The sequence below is a fragment of the Lepidochelys olivacea genome (genome assembly GCF_965140295.1).
Source record: "Lepidochelys olivacea isolate rLepOli2 genome assembly, chromosome: 3".
Taxonomy (NCBI): Eukaryota; Metazoa; Chordata; order Testudines; family Cheloniidae; genus Lepidochelys; species Lepidochelys olivacea.
The window spans coordinates 49,882,100-49,898,393 of NC_140413.1; the positions used below are offsets into that span (position 1 = coordinate 49,882,100).

The 16,294-nt window shown below is 37.9% G+C and overlaps 1 protein-coding gene and 1 long non-coding RNA gene across 4 annotated transcripts in view; one reads left to right on the forward strand and one right to left on the reverse strand.

Moving 5' to 3' along the window:
• LOC311518748 overlaps nucleotides 1-14,421 on the forward strand; it is a 32,894-nt gene extending 18,473 nt beyond the window's left edge. Inside the window, exons 2-3 of the long non-coding RNA XR_014711103.1 lie at nucleotides 7,725-7,940; nucleotides 13,425-14,421. This is a non-coding gene — a long non-coding RNA (uncharacterized lncRNA). The remainder of the gene's footprint in view (nucleotides 1-7,724; nucleotides 7,941-13,424) is intronic.
• KHDRBS2 (KH RNA binding domain containing, signal transduction associated 2) overlaps nucleotides 1-16,294 on the reverse strand; it is a 628,896-nt gene that overhangs the window by 411,909 nt on the left and 200,693 nt on the right. The gene's annotated exons all lie outside the window — the stretch shown is intronic.

The window sequence follows — 16,294 nt, forward strand, 5'->3', positions numbered from 1 at the left end:
CCCCACAATAACTATTCCATGTGAAATGTATTTCTATATTCTTCTAATTAATCTCCTTCCAAAAAATCACCATCAGAACCATCATGTGTTTTCATCATTAAAGTCAGATGAAAAACTGCCCTGTTAAAGTGGATTATTTTACTTAAATGTCACACAACATCAATCTCTTTAATCTCCATTTTAAGCATCTGGATTCACAGATATTTGCCTCAGATAACAATCTTTAATCTTTTAATCCTTCATGTCTTTTCTTATAAAACATAATGACATCCCATATTTTGCCAATATTTGTGCTTATGTCAGGGAACTGGTATATGCAAGTATAGTTTCCACTGCGACTTGTTAAATGGTTGTAGATGCGGAGTTTGAATCCTGCCCATTCCTATTCTTACATTTATGCCTATTTCAAGTTTAGAAAAGTGTTCAGATTAAAGGAAGCATAACCTGCTTTTTAGTCTGATTGTATCCCTTTGGCAAATCTAAGACAGATAAATTCCACTGACTCAAGTGAACCATGTGCCAGGTTATGCAAACTCCTATATTAGTCCTTACTCACTGTGACAGATCTCGGGATAGTCATGGCTGTGAGTTACCTTGTTACCCCCTACATCTAGCAAGAGGGAGTCTAGCTCATGGTGGCTGGACATAAGCTCCCTAACAACACCAGCCTTTCAGCCAATCAAGCACTCAGCTCTGGGCTATGCCAGCCCTTTCTTTGCTTTGCAGGTTAATAATAGGTGTGCTCCAGCCCCCAAGTCCACTTGAAGCATTCACCTGTGATGTGAAGACCATGGCTACTCACAGGAATCCCAGATCCTCTGCTCCCAAAGGAGCAATGCACCACAGTATACCAGTTTTACCTTAAATCACCACTCTTCTATAACACACAGGACTTGTGAGCACTTATAATGAAACAAAAGAAGGTTTGTTACAAGAAAGAATCAAGATTCCCCTAGAAACAAGAGAAACAGCTGTTTATAATACAAAACAAGCTCATAAAATGAGAACTAGGAACTACACTTATTAATAGTTACCTTTTCTATCTAATAAAGTAGATTCCCCCCACTCAAAGTTCAGTCTTTTGCAGAGCTGGCTGGCTTCTCAGGAGCTAATCTTTTATGAAACACCCCTGCTCAACAAGATGTCTCCTCAGTTAATGGACACAGAGGGTCTTTCTCTACCCTGTGATATGATGAATCAGTTTTTTGTCTTCATTCCCAGACAGGGCAATCCTCTGTCTCTTATAATGTAACATTATGTAACCTCCAAGTTGTTTTGATGTTTATAGGTTATCTTTGATATTATCCCATCATAGATTCTCAAGACAAAATAAACCAAATATATCATACATATTAATATGTAACTTTAAATATTATATAACTTTTATGCAGATCATCTGTAAATTAGAGATAAGCAAATTCCAAGAGATACAGGCTTGCTATTTATCTGCAAAGTCTAACGAATCTAGAACATTAATATAATCTGAAAACATTGTAACATTGCAGTGTAAATACCATCATATTATGACTCCAGCTCAGTAAAGCCTGTATTCTATGAATGAAAATAAAATAGCAGAAGATCTTCCTATTGGCAAAAATAGTGCCAAATAATGAAGAGTCCTCTGCTCTAGGATGCCAAGCTGATGAGCAAGCAATGTCACCACAGAATTACCCAAGGAGCCCGTCACTGGAGTGGAGAGAAGAGTACCAGCTACATAAAAATGTAAGAATGGTCATACTGGGTCAAACTAATGGTCCACCTAGCCCAGTATCCTGTTTTTCTACAGTGGCCAGTGGCAGATGTTTCAGAGAGAATGAACAGAAAAACATCCACTGGCAATGAGTTCCGCAGATTGACTTTGTTGTGTAAAGAGGTACTTGCTTGTTTTGTTTTACACTAACTGACCGTTAATTTCATTGGGTGACCTCTGGTTCTTCTGCTATGTGAAGAGGTAAAAAACACTTCCTTATTCACTTTCCCCACACCATTCATGATTTTATAGACTTCAATCATGTCCCACCTACCCTTAGTCCTCTCTTTTCCAAGCTGAACAGTCCCTGTCTTTTTAATTATCTTCATATGGAAGCTGTTCCATATCCCATATGGTTTTTGTTGCCCTTCTTTTTACTTTTTCTAATATATATTTCTGGAAATGGGACTGTCATAAATATAAAGGGAAGGATAACCACCTTTCTATATACAGAACTGTAAAATCCCTCCTGGCCGGAGGCAAAACCCTTTCACCTGTAAAGGGTTAAGAAGCTAAGATAACCTCGCTGGCACCTGACCAAAATGACCAATGAGGAGACAAGATACTTTCAAAGCTGGTGGGGTGGGGTGGGGGGCAAAGGGTCTTTCTGTCTGTGTGATGCTTTTGCCGGGACCAGGTCAGGAATGCTCTTCAGAACTTCTGTTAAGTTAATAAGTAATCTAGCTAGAAATGCGTTATATTTCCTTTTGTTAAATGGCTGGTAAAATAGTTTGTGCTGAATGGAATGTATATTCCTGTTTTTGTGTCTTTTTGTAACTTAAGGTTTTGCCTAGAGGGATTCTCTATGTTTTTAAATCTGATTACCCTGTAAGGTATTTACCATCCTGATTTTACTGAGGTGATTCTTTTACTTTTTCTTTCATTAAAATTCTTCTTTTAAGATCCTGATTGCTTTTTCATTGTTCTTAAGATCCAAGGGTTTGCGTCTCTGTTCACCTATGCAAATTGGTGAGGATTTTTATCAAGCCTTCCCAAGAAAGGGGGTGTAGGGCTTGGGGGGATATTTTAGGGGGAAGACGTCTCAAGTGGGCTCTTTCCCTGTTCTTTGTTTAACATGCTTGTTGGTGACAGCATAGGGTGCAAGGACAAGGCAAAGTTCAGAGTGGGGAAGGAACCTTGACAGGGACAAACAGAACTGCATGCTGTATTCAAGGTGTGGGGGTACCACAGATTCATATACTGGCATTATGATATTTACTGCCTCATTATCTATCCCTTTCCTAATGGTTCCTATCATTCTCTTCGCTTTTTTGACTGCCACTGCAGATTGAGCAAATGTTTTCAGAGAATTATCCACAATGATTCCAAGATCTCTTTCTTGAGTAGTAACAGCTGATTTAGACCCCATCATTTTGTATGTGCAGTTGGGATTATGTTTTCTAATGTGCATTACTTTGCGTTTATCAACACTGAATTTCATCAGCTATTTTGATGTCCAGTTACCCAGTTTGTGAGATCCCTTCATAACTCTTGGCAGTCAGCATTTGTTCTTAACTATCTTGAGTAACTTTGAATTGACTGGACACTTTGCCACCTCACTGTTTACCCTCTGTACCAGACCTCTTAAGAATATGTTAAATAGTGCTGTCTCAGTACTGATCCTTGGGGGATCCTGCTATTTACCTCTCCCCACTGTTAAAATTAACCATTTATTCCCACCCTTTGTTTCCTATTTTTTAGCCAGTTACTGATCCATGAGAGGACCTTCATTCTTATCTGATGACTGCTTAATTTGCTTCAGAGACTTTAGTGAGGGACCTTGTGAAAAGCTTTCTGAAAACCCAAGTGTCATATTTTGTTGACACCCTCAAAGAAGTTGTAATAGATTGGTGAGCCATGATTTCCCTTTACAAAAGCCATGTTGACTCTTCTCCAATGTAATGTGTTCGTCTATGTGTTTGATAAGTCTGATCTTAACTTGGCTAGTACTGAAGTTAGGCTTACCAGCCTATAATTGCCAGGATTGCTTCTGGAGCCTTTTTTAAAAAATGGTGCCACGTTATCTATCCTCTAGTCATCTGGTGGAGAGGCTGATTTAAACGATAGGTTAAATACCACAGTTAGTCATTCTGCAATTTCATATTTGAGTTCCTTCAGAGCTCTTAGATGAATAGTATCTGGTTCTGGTGACCTATTACTATTTATTTTATCAATTTGTTCCAAAACCTCCTCCATCAACATCTCAATCTGGAGCAGTTCCCCAGAGTTGTCACATAAAAAGAATGACTCAGATGTGGGAATCTCCCTCACATCCTCCGCAGTAAAGACCAATGCAAAGAATTAATTTAGCTTCTCTACAACAGCCTTGTCTTCCTTGGATTTTTTTTAGCACCTTGATCATCCACTGGCCTCACTAATTGTTGGGTAGGCTTTCACCTTGTGATGGACTTAAAATATTTTTTGCTATTAGTTTTTGTGTCCTTAAGTAATTGGTCTTCAAATTCTGTTTTGCCCTGCCTAATTACACTTTTACTCTTGACTTGCCAGAGTTTATGCTCTTTCTAGTTTGCTCCGTAGGATTTGACTTCTCATTTTTAAAAATGTCTTTTTGTCTCCTACTGCCTCTTTTATTCTGCTGTTTCACAATGGTGGGATTTTTCAGTCCTCTTACTTTTTTTTTTAATTTGCTGTGTACATTTAGTTTGAGCCTCTATTATGTTTCTTTTTTAAAAATCCATGCAGTTTGCAGGCATTTCCTGACTGTTCCTTTTAATTTCCCTTTATCTTAATTCCTCATTTTTGTGTAGTTTTCCTTTTTGACATTAAATGCTACTGTGGTGGTTTTCTTTAGTAATTTTGCCCTTACAAGGATGTTAAATTTAATTATATTATGGTTGACATAACTGAGTGGTTCAGCTATAGTCACCGCTTGAACCAGATCCTGTGCACACTTAGGAATAAGTCAAGTTCTCTGCCCTTGTGGATTCCAGGACTAGCTGCTCCAGGGAGCAGTCATTAATGGTGTCTAGAAATTTTATCTCTGCATCCCATGCTGAGGTGACATGTACCCAGTCAACATGGGGATAGTTGAAATCCCCCATTATTATTGGGTTTTCTCTTTTTGTATCCTCTTTAATCTCCCTGAGCATTTCACAATCACTGTCACCACCCTGGTCAGGCAGTCGGTAGTATATTCCTACTGCTATACTCTTAATATTCTGGCCTGGAATTTCTATCTATAGGGATTCCATGGTACAGTTTGGTTCATTTAAGATTTTTACTATATTTAACTTTCTTTCACATATAGTGCCACTCTCCCAGCAACACAGGCTACTCTGTCATTCCTATATGTTTTGTGCCATGGTATTACCGTGTCCCATTCATTATCAATTTTTGCCCAAGTGGGAAGCAGCCTGGTAGCTTATGTTCTAAGGACAGTGCAGCGTCTTTTTGTTTGGCATTGTGACATCATGATGATGTGTCACAAACTTCATCATGTTGTGATATAAAATTCTCATAGTGTGATACAGCTTCATGATATTGAGATGTTATAGTCTGATGAACATATTTGCAATAGTTTTATTTAGATTGGCAGTTCAAACAGAGCTGGTTTGACAAAGTACTTCCCTCTACTCACCTAAAACCCAACCCTCTGGTCACCATGCTTACTGAAATCAAGAATGTCTGAAAAAGCATTTAATTTTACAACATCCAGTGGTGTGTAGCATGATTATCAATGAGATGTAACTCATGTTACAGCCAGTAATTACGTGTCATAGTCAAACAGACAACATGTCACACTTCACTTTGAGTTATGACATAAAATGCTGCATCCTTTTCATGTTAGGCATAAACAATTTCCATTCTGGTGCTTTCTCTCAGACATAGTGGTCTGAAACAGATAAAATGAAAAAATATTTCAGGAATGTGCTTAGATTATATTCAGAGATTCAAATGTGAGGACCTGATATTGTTTGGTTTTGGGGGATGACTCTATAAAAGATTAGACTTTCCATATGTGCACCTTTTCCAATCTCTGACAGTAATTGCATGAGATATTTTTCATTTAAATCCAGATTACTATATCTGAAAGATGGATGTAATCACATTTACTGTGTATAGGCAGTGGAGGAAGTTAATGGACATTGCTTATTTCACCATGCATATAGAATACAATGAACAAACATTTCCCTCACATGCTTCGTTTAGCTAGTAGGAGAAATGAATTGGTTGGAGAGCTAATACTATCCCACTTTTGGTCAAGCCATGACTCATTTTGCAGATCATTATGCAAAGACATGCCGAGGTAGTTGTTCTAACACATTTTTGGGGTGTAATGCTCTTCCAGACCTATCGCTCTGCATTCAGGCACTATTCAACTTACAAACTACATTATTCTATTTTGGTGGTACAAACAAGAGTATCTGAGTTCAAAATTGGGTCATTCCTGTTTCTTCTTGGTTTGCTCATTAGAAATCCAAAGGTAAAAATATTTTATGAGTATCTGACAAAAATTATCTAAAAAGTTACTATTTTTCTTTTTCTTTCTAAATATGATTTCCAAGAATAGTAATGCAGGTAAACTCAGCAGCCTCCAAGTTCCTTACATTCCTGCCCAGCGTATACAATACATAATTGAATTGAAATAAATGATTCATTACCAAAATGGCTTTTTTTAAAGCTAGTAATACTATTTCCCATGTTTCATTATTACTTTCCCATTAAGAAGCATTATGTGTATTCAGCACAAAACCCATTCAACATAACTGGGTGGAGGGGTTGGGGAAGTGGATGTAAGTTTTTTTCATTTTTATCTATTTAATATACATCTTGTTATTTACCTTATCATTATAAGCTTCTGAGACATAATCATAAGCCTTCAGCTTCAGCTAGCTGGAAAATTCCTTAGTGATAATTTTTCTGGAAGGTTGCTACACTGTGATGAATAACTGATTATTACCAATACAAAAGCAGACTAATTTGTTCTTATATAATATAACAGGAGAGAGGAAAATGAACAGTTTCAACCAAAAGATAATAACTGGTTTAAAATTGTTTATAGCAGGGGATTTACAACAGGTATGCCAGAAAAATGACAAGAAATGTGTTAAATGACATAATTACTCTTACTTTGTATAATCTTAGCCCACTGTATACCCTAATGTTCTGGAAGAATATGTGCCATTAAAGAAGAAAAATGCATTTAATGTACTCTGCATTTCTACTTCTGTTCATGAAAAAGGTTTTTAAGTGCTTTGATGCAAAATGCCAAATGACATACTTCAGAGACAATCAATATTTTTTTCATTTGCTACTAAATGTGAACATGCTTGTGTGTCATTGCTGCTAGATTTGCACATAGATAAATAAGTCTCTTTTATTTTAAAATGATCTCCATCTCAGAAACCTTTACTGTAATGTCTTATTTCTCTATAAGCAGAACACAGCCCCAGTTGACCTGCAAACTAAAGGTAATCAATGTGCCGGTGTCTCCTAGCAAAATTTAGTACAGCATATCTGAAAACAAATACTGTAAATCAGGGTCTAAGCAGCAGCGACAGTTTATTATTAACCATAAATATCTGTCCACTGTACATAAAATGGTTCCCTACAACTCAAATTTCTCTGTGGTGCTGGAAATTATAAACCAGAAAAGGAAAGCCTTATAGAATTTCACTAAGGAAAATATGTTGAGTTATTTTCTCTTAAAAGCAGGGTCCACTTTATCAGCTTTTTCATCTTATGCTGTATCATTAGCAATTTTAACACAATGAGCCAATTACTCTGAGCACCCACTTGTTTTTAAAATGAGCATGCTCAGCTAATCAGCTCAGTTTCCTTCTAGTTATAACTGAAAATCTAATCCCATTATATACGAAAAAAATCGCTCCTGGACCACCTGTTAGGTAGAAGATCCAAGTTCCAATCACAGATGACATTTTTTTCACTTACCAGGACTGTAGGTGTCTCCGAGTTTCTGTAAATAAGTAACATTTGTGGCTTTGTTTTTCAGAACTGAAAATCCTTATCTACATTAATGGGAGCATCCTGCACCGATTTCTATACCAGATTTAACCAACATATGGCGTGCAAAATACAGGCCAATGGTGGAGACCCAGTAAACCAAGGAGAGCTCCCAAAGAATTTGAAGTCTTCCTGGTAACCCTAATCCAGATCCAAGCAGTGTCATGTGGGTCTCTGGGAACAGAACTGAAGAGATAATTGGCAGGTATCCCCTTTTTACATGCTTGTCTAAAGATGAACAAAGGGAGCATCAATAAGTCAAGAAACTGAACCTTTTCAGAATAGGTTATAGAGGTTGGATACTCAGCTGCAGCTGAACAGAGCCTGAAGATGAGGCGGTTGAGGAGGGATGTGCATTAGGGAGCCACAGCCAGTTCTCTGATCCTGTGTCACCTGGTCTTGGCATGAGGAGGAGCTTTGTATTATGCTAGTGTAAAGTTTTCAAATTATAAATTACTCAAGTGGAGTATGAGCTGCACTCTGCCACACTATCCTAGCACACCAGGTAGTCTGGAATAGGATGTAGGATTGAGGCAGAAATCTCCATGAAGTTTTTTGGCAGAGATTTCTCTATAATTGTTCTGCCAAGGAATGGGGTTTGATACATGTAAAATGGTTCAGGGACCAGCCGCAAACTCTGCAGATACCCTGTGTATCTGCCAAATCACCTGGCGCTGAATAGCTAATTTTAATTTTACAAATACATATGGAGCCAAATAAAACTCTTAGTTATGCTAGCATAAATTCAAAGTAACTCTGTCAATTTCAGTGCAATTATTCAAGAGTCACAACAGTATAGGTGAGATCTGAATTTACCTCACATTTTTAAAATACCAGGATTTAAAACACATTTCACCCTATAATTAATCATTTTAATGGTGAGAAAGGATTATTATCTTTGATTCTTCCAGGTTTCTGGGCTGAGCTCAATAGGGACAGTTTTCTTTTAAAGGAAACATAAAATGAATTGGGGGGAGGGGAAGGAAGGAAGAAGCAAATAAAGGACAATAATTTAAGCAATATTCTAGTATAGGGAATGGTAACCATTTCTAAAATCAAATGTAATGTTAATTACAGTGGACTGTTCCCCTCTCCAAATGCTGATTGTCAAAATCAATGCTCTCCTTTTGTCCACAAATTATATCAGGCTTAGGAGAGACAGGCAAAGCTTTTAATTGCAGCTTCCAACTGTAAAGGCTTGAAAGAAGTAGCAAAGCTACAGCAAGATGCAAGGACATCCCTGAAGAGCTCTCACCTTTCCAGGATCCCCGAACTCCAAGAACTCCCTGGCGTCCTGATACAGTTTTCCATTGAACTACAAACAGATGGTAGCCAAGCAGATGTGCCTAGCACTTGAACTAAAATGAACAAAATGATGTTTTGAGAAACAAACAAAACAATCAAATAAATAGAGCAAAGGGGAAGAGGAGGTACAAATAAAGTAAGGCAGAAAGTAAGCAAAGATAAAGAACCAAAATAGAAAAAATATAATTTAATTAATAAAAATATTAAAATAGCACATTGCATAAGGATAGCATGGGGAATACAGACCATTTCATAACTCCAGAATGTTTTTGGTGGGTAAAATTACCAATTTTTGCTTAAATATATGCAAACACAAGTCAAATCAACCTCTATAGCTATATTACTAGGAAGCTGCAAAGTACAAGAGTAGCTAAAATTTCTTAAGAGTGAGGTCTATTAAATTGGGAAGACCCATAATTGGGACCATTCAATATTAGACTGGACAAAATACTAGTAAAATGCATTGTGGGAAACATCTTGCAATGGCAGGGGGTAAGCCAGAAAACCTAATAGGTCTTTTACACCTGCAAAGAGTTTCAAAATGTGTAACTCAACTCCCCACCTTGAAGCAAGTGGGTGCAGCACTGCCTTCACCCTCACAATGAACTATACACAATATCTGAGCTGACACAAAGGATATTAATTTTTTTGCTAGTGTAAGCCAGCAGCAAATTAATATCCTCCTCTTCTGTGCCACACAGAGCCTGTAGAAATCTGTATGCTACCCATACATAGGTCTTGTGACTTTTGGTTCCTTAACGGAGGTAGTCGGAAAATGGAAAAAATGTTGGCAAATTTTAGTAATATATGGCAACTTTCAAAAATTTCTGATCAGCTCTATTCCTAAGGGGTCACCTTGATCTCTGTTGGATTCCTGAAATTATCTTCGTTCTAGAAGTCAGCTGCTGAAGCCTATAAAGATGCTCACTTGTGGAACTCCTTAGTTTTTACAGACCAGATATCCACCCACTCTTTGGTTGCTTTCGAAACCCAAGAACAAGATGTGTTTATGGTCTGTGATTTTAATTAGGTTTCATTTTGATGAGATTAATTGTGATCATCTGAAAGCTCTATGAGGAATCTGCATTAATAGGCAAAACATAATTTTAAAATATATTTGATAGGTAAAGAAGAGATTTTCCTTTTTTCTTTTCTCCCATAATTCCTACACAGGATCAGTTAATCATGCTATGCACTTTATAAAAGAGAGAAAGAGGATTTTTGCCAATCTTCAAGCACTTTCATAAAACTGTAAAATGGGTGGGAAATCATTTTAAATAAAGATATTTGAAATAATTTGGATGGAGAAGGAAATAATTTAGACTTCCTCTCCCTGCCCCACCGGTCCTTCCTCCCAGATCAATGCCTCCTACATGATATCAAAACAAATACAAACAGCAGGTGCCAGAGCTAGGAGCAACCCGAGAAATTAAATTGCAATACATCACTAAACCCAGGGGGTATTTCATCCAAGTTCATTCCTTCTGAACTGATGAATGAATGCTAACAAAGATATATAATTTGTTTTTAAAAAACAGTTACTACACTAGAAGAATGCAAAATAGCCAGTGTTATATCTGTTTAAAAAACACACACACAAGCTAAGGTAAATCCCAGAAATTACATGGACCAGTAAATGTTAACTCTTTATAGTTTGAGAAAATTGTTGAATAGCATTATACAGTAACTAGATGATATATGATAGGAACAAACGAACATGATTTTGTGAAGGAAAAACATGCCTTTTTAAAATCTGTTGGATTAAATGAAAGATTCAAGGAAACGGGATAATTAACTTAATCTTTTTCAATGTGCTTGGTCAATTCTCTCTCAAGAGGCTATTAAGGAAACTTGGTAACCACAGAATGTGAGGTAAAATTCCCCATCATTGACTGAAAAGAGGTCAAGAGCTAGGAAGAGATGAATAGCGACAATTCAGTGTGCAGAAAAGTCAATACCAAGGTGTTCCATAGCTAGACAAGGAACATTCTCCCTTCTGTTAGTCTTTGCATTCTTACACATAAAATCTTTGCACTCCCTTATTAAGAAGGGAGGGAAGAAATGTGCAATGGTAGTGCATGCTGCATCCTTCCAAAAGATGGCACCTCTTTCACTGTGGCCTTGAATTCTAAGGGACCACAGAGGTATTTTGGCCGAGTAGGTCAGGATGCCTCTGGGGACTCCCATAGCTATGAGGACCTTCTGCTAATGCGGGCTCAGCCTTAGAAACACAATATAATGCTTAACTGGGAAGATGAAGTAAACAGTAAGAATGCAAAAATATGCAGTTTCCACACAATTATTTAGTTAATCTAGATGAAGGACAATTTTGACGAGCTACAGACCTAACACAAATGAGCAATACAATGGCAAATGGAATCCAGCATAGACAACTGCAAGATACCCCACAGCAGAAGGAATTACCGGTATATAAATGACTTATATACAATGATGAATCTAAAGGCTTGATTCTGAAATGGGCTGAGCCTTCTGAGATGTACTTGTTATTATACCTTCACCATATCATCTTAGTCTAAAAAAATCTGCAATATCACATATTTTATTGAAAAATAGGCATTTCTGCTATTAGCAATTGCAGTTTTAACTGCACTGTTCATTTTAGTATTTTAAATTAACATCATCACAGGGATGGAGACAGAACAATGAAAGCATATATATTGTGAGGCTTTCTTACAATGTTAGTGTAGTTTTTAAGAAGGAAATTTTATTTTAGTAAGGAATCTTAATGGAGCAGTGTGTGTATTTACAACTATGATATCTTAAATTTATCAGAATATGTCTTATCTATTTCAAATAGAGCATATTGTATTAAATACCTTATTAAATTTAATCTATTATAGAAACATAACTTTCATGACAAATCAAATTACTATAAATGTTTGCCTTTCCTTTCTAATAAAGGTAGGTGGTTCACTGTATTTGAAAAAAAAAACTTCCACTCCACATATATTAATAATGGTAGAGGAAAGAAAACCCACAACTAACTAAATAGCAAGCAATGCCAGCACCCAAACAAACAGCTAATGGTTAGGAAATCAGGTAATCTATTAAGAAGTAGTACATCCCTGTTGCTTATTAATTGTGCTCTTTACTGCTGTACTGGAGACTAGGGTTAAATTCCCATTCCCAATCCCTAATCCAAAAAGAATTGGTAGTGCTAAAAAGCCAGCATGCTCAGTGATCACTCAGCCAATTAAGGAGAAGCATTAACAGCTTCTGAAGGATATTTTCATCTTGATTTTCACAGATAAATGAATAGAGAGTTCAAAGGACAGCCTCGGTAGTAGTAGGTATAAAATGGGGGAAGAAAAGAGTTTCTCCTGGTATCTCAGACGAAGACAAAGGAATCTCACAGGGAAAGAAGTCAGTTAATAAATTACAGTGCAGGCTTGTCAGCTGCTAAACAAGTGGCATTATGGGGGGAAAAACTGCTAGCATGATCCTCCTTCAAGGTGCTGAGTGCCCTCAAGTCCAACTTAAGATAATGTATGTTGCAGGAACACAATATTTTTAACAGCATTGAGCTCTTAGTCTGCAACTGCCCTTGGTCCCTGCCCCAAATAGCTTACAATCTAAGTTTAAGACAAGAGACAAGAGATAACAGGCGGATACAGACACACAGACTGGAGAGTACAAGGAAACAATCAGATCATATTGGTAATATGAGAGACAATGGTCTCAACACACTAGCAGCCTAACCTTTGTCAAATGTTTTGTAAGGATCATGGGAAAGGAGAGTTTTAAGGAGGGATTTGAAAGAAGACAATGAGTTAGTTTATGGGGAGTTACTCCCAAGCATGAGAGGCAGCATGAGAGACAGCCCAAAGGTCTTTGTTTGAAAATGTAACTACTGGGTGATGGAGGCTGACATCCTGGGACTATCAGAGGTGGGAATCAACCTTTCTGTACTGAATGAATGATAAGTAGGATGGGATAGGTCATGAAGGGTCTTAAAAGTGAAGATAAGTGTTTTATGTTAATATGGCTGTCAGAGGGTTAGATTGTTAGTAGCTCTGCACAACTGCTCAAGGAGATGAAAGGGTAGAACTGTCCATTGTGCACTGTCGATTGTGCCCATATACAAAGGCTGGCACAAGGAAGGTTAGCATCTATATTATTGCTTGTCCTCTTGGAGATTGTGGTGAGGGTAGGAGTTAGGACACGTGAGGAGTGGATTAAAAAGGTAGCAGCACCATTCTCTCTAGTGGTTCCAGAGGTATGGTGCCTACCTCAGGTTTAATTGTGAGTAAATCACGTTCCCTTGTGTGCAGTTTCTTAATCCCACCATTTAGCCCAGTATCTGTATCTAACACTATATAAATTTTCCGTTCAATTTTTCTACCTGCATTTTGTCTTTTTCTAGCTGCTCTCAAGAACAACTCTAACATCAGCAAAATAGAAGTCAGAGATGACCTGAATACAAAATGGCTATTGAACTGAATTGAAAGCACACATTTCATACAGTGTTTTCTTAGCATAGTTATCACTATTATGAAAGGTACAACATGGAAATAAAATGCCTTGTATCCATGTAAAGTAGTAAAACTATTCATAACTTGGAGGTAAATAGCTGTTGGGATGAACCTTTGTTTTAAGTCTTGCTGTTTAAGACATTAAAAAAATAAGTTAAGGGAAAATTAAAATGTTGTTACTTGAGAATGACAATGCTGTATGCTCACATAACTATGAGTTCTTGAAAATAACTTTACAAACCCTTTGGTGAAACAATTTTGGGGGAGGTTTGAGAGGTAGCTGTATTACTCTGTATCAGCAGAAAGAACGAGGAGTACTCGTGGCACCTTAGAGACTAACAAATTTATTTGAGCATAAGCTTTCGTGGGCTAAAGCCCACTTCATCAGATGCATGCAGTGGAAAATACAGTAGATAGATAGAACATGAAAAAAATGGGGGTTGCCATACCAACTCTTAACAAGACCAATCGATTCAGGTGGGCTATTCTCAGCAGGAAGAAAAAAAAAACTTTTGTAGTGATAATCAGGATGGCCCATTTCAAACAGTTGACAAGAAGGTGTGAGTAACAGTAATTTTTTTGTAGTGAATAATGGGCTTTGTTATTTAGATAAATTGAGACTAGATGATAAGTCTTATTTATTTTAATACTGGTAAAAGCTAGTCAGTCTTTGCATGTGTAACCCACACACCTGCTGGTTCATATCTGATGGATGACTTACATTTCAGGTGAACATTGTTCTGACTTATTTATACCTACTATATGAATTCTCCTATTTGACATGTCTTAAAGTGAATGGTCCTAAAATAAAAAGTTGTAGTTTATTCTCTGCATCTCAGATCATAAATTAATGCTTTTGATTGTTAAATAATGATGGTTCCTACAAGATTTGACACAAGACAATCAAAAATATATAAAATAAATAAATAAAATAATAAAAAAATAAACTTTTGAAGAACATTTGTAACATCCCTCTCACAAACGTGTACATTAATTTATTTTTTTGGAGAAACTGGTAATTTTTGAAAACGGACTAAAAACCCAATATCTCTAACAGAAATGAGCTGAGCTATTATTTATTATTTCTATAGGAGCATAGGTATACATATCTCTTTAAATACATAAAAATATTGCATCCCTTGACTCAAAAAGCCTAGAGTCTAAGTGAAAGGAAGTTCTATCCCTAAGATACAAAGACAGGCTTCCTTTTATTTAGAAAAAAACTTGCTGGACCTCATACTGAGCTGCATTTCAATCCCTTTGCACAGTATTGCTCTCGTGGCATAAAGGGGTTACAAAGCTGTTGGATATTTCAAGTTGGGATACAGTCACTTTGGGGGAGCCCCCATTTTGCTTCTGAGTGACCTCTTTGCAACTCCCAAAAAAGGAGACACGTGGGCAGTGTTCCCTCTAATTTTTCCCACACGTGCAGAATGAATGTTGTTATGTGCACCAATATGGAGGTGACGTGTGACATATCACCTCCATATTGGTGCACATAACAAAATTCATGTGGTGGGGGTGGGGCTGAGGAGTTCAGAGTGTGGGAGGGGGCTCCGGGCTGGGGCAGAGGTTTGGATTTGGGGGTCAGGGCTCCAGCCGGGGTGGGGGCTTTGGGGTGGGACCGGGAATGAGGGGTTTGGGATGCAGGCTGCCCCAGTGCTAAGGTGGGGAGAGAGGACGCCCCACAACTGTGTCTCCCCACAGCAGCATCTGGGCTGGGGGAGAAAAGTGCCTCTCCCCACTGAGGCAGCTCCGGAGCTGAGGCCGCAGGATACATGCCCCTCCCCCAAGCCACAGCAGGGCTGGGCCGGGGAGAGGGCCAGGACAGGGGTGCCTCTCTCCCGTCCATGGCAGGTCCAGCCCTGGGTTGGGGGTGGAGTGCCCTGCAACCATCCACGGCAAGTCCTGGCCGGGTGGGTTCCCTGAGCATCTGCACAGCTTAAAAGGCGCTAACAGGGAACTTAGCATGTGGGTGTGAGGAGGAGGGGAAACTGGGCATAGTTGAAGCACATTATAATCTGGAAATCCTTAGGTGTCACATGGGCTCTGTGAGGCTGTTACCAGGTATTTTAGATTAGCCTTTGGGATTTTCCGAAGCTCACCGTGGCCAGGGCTGATGCAGAAAAAAAGTCCAGGAACAGGGAACTGCAACTGAATGATTTGAACCTTCTCATCCCCCACCTGTGGCCAGCAGAGTTAGCACAGCTGAAAATCTGTCCCACTGTTTCTAGTTTAAAAAAAATAAAATAAAAGGATTCAGTTACAGGGGAAAATTGTGAGCCTGAACAAGTTTTGTGAACCCCTCCCCCAACCCACCCAAAATTAGAGAGATTTGCTAAACCATCTCCTCCAGGAGATTGAGTCATCTCTAGGTTAGATCATTTAAAATTCTATACTCCACCACCACCTATACACATAATATATTACAAAAAGTCTGAATGATCACTTTTCTTTGTTTGTTCCATGGTATTGATTCATTTTGAGAACCATGGAAAGGGGATCAGAGAAGAATTTAAAGTACTTCAAACTCCCTCTTTATTATATTTCTTCCTTTATTGTAACAATCGTTTTCTCTTAATGCTAAGAGTTGTTTCATTCAGTAATGAAGTTCCAGTGTGTTTTATTACATTTTAAAATCAGCTAAAGAGCTACATGTGCTTTAAACTGGTGATATTAAAATGGAAGGGATACCAGATAACTATAAGAATGTGTTTGATGGCTTTAGATGCCATTACTGTTCCAGGCAATCTGCTAGATC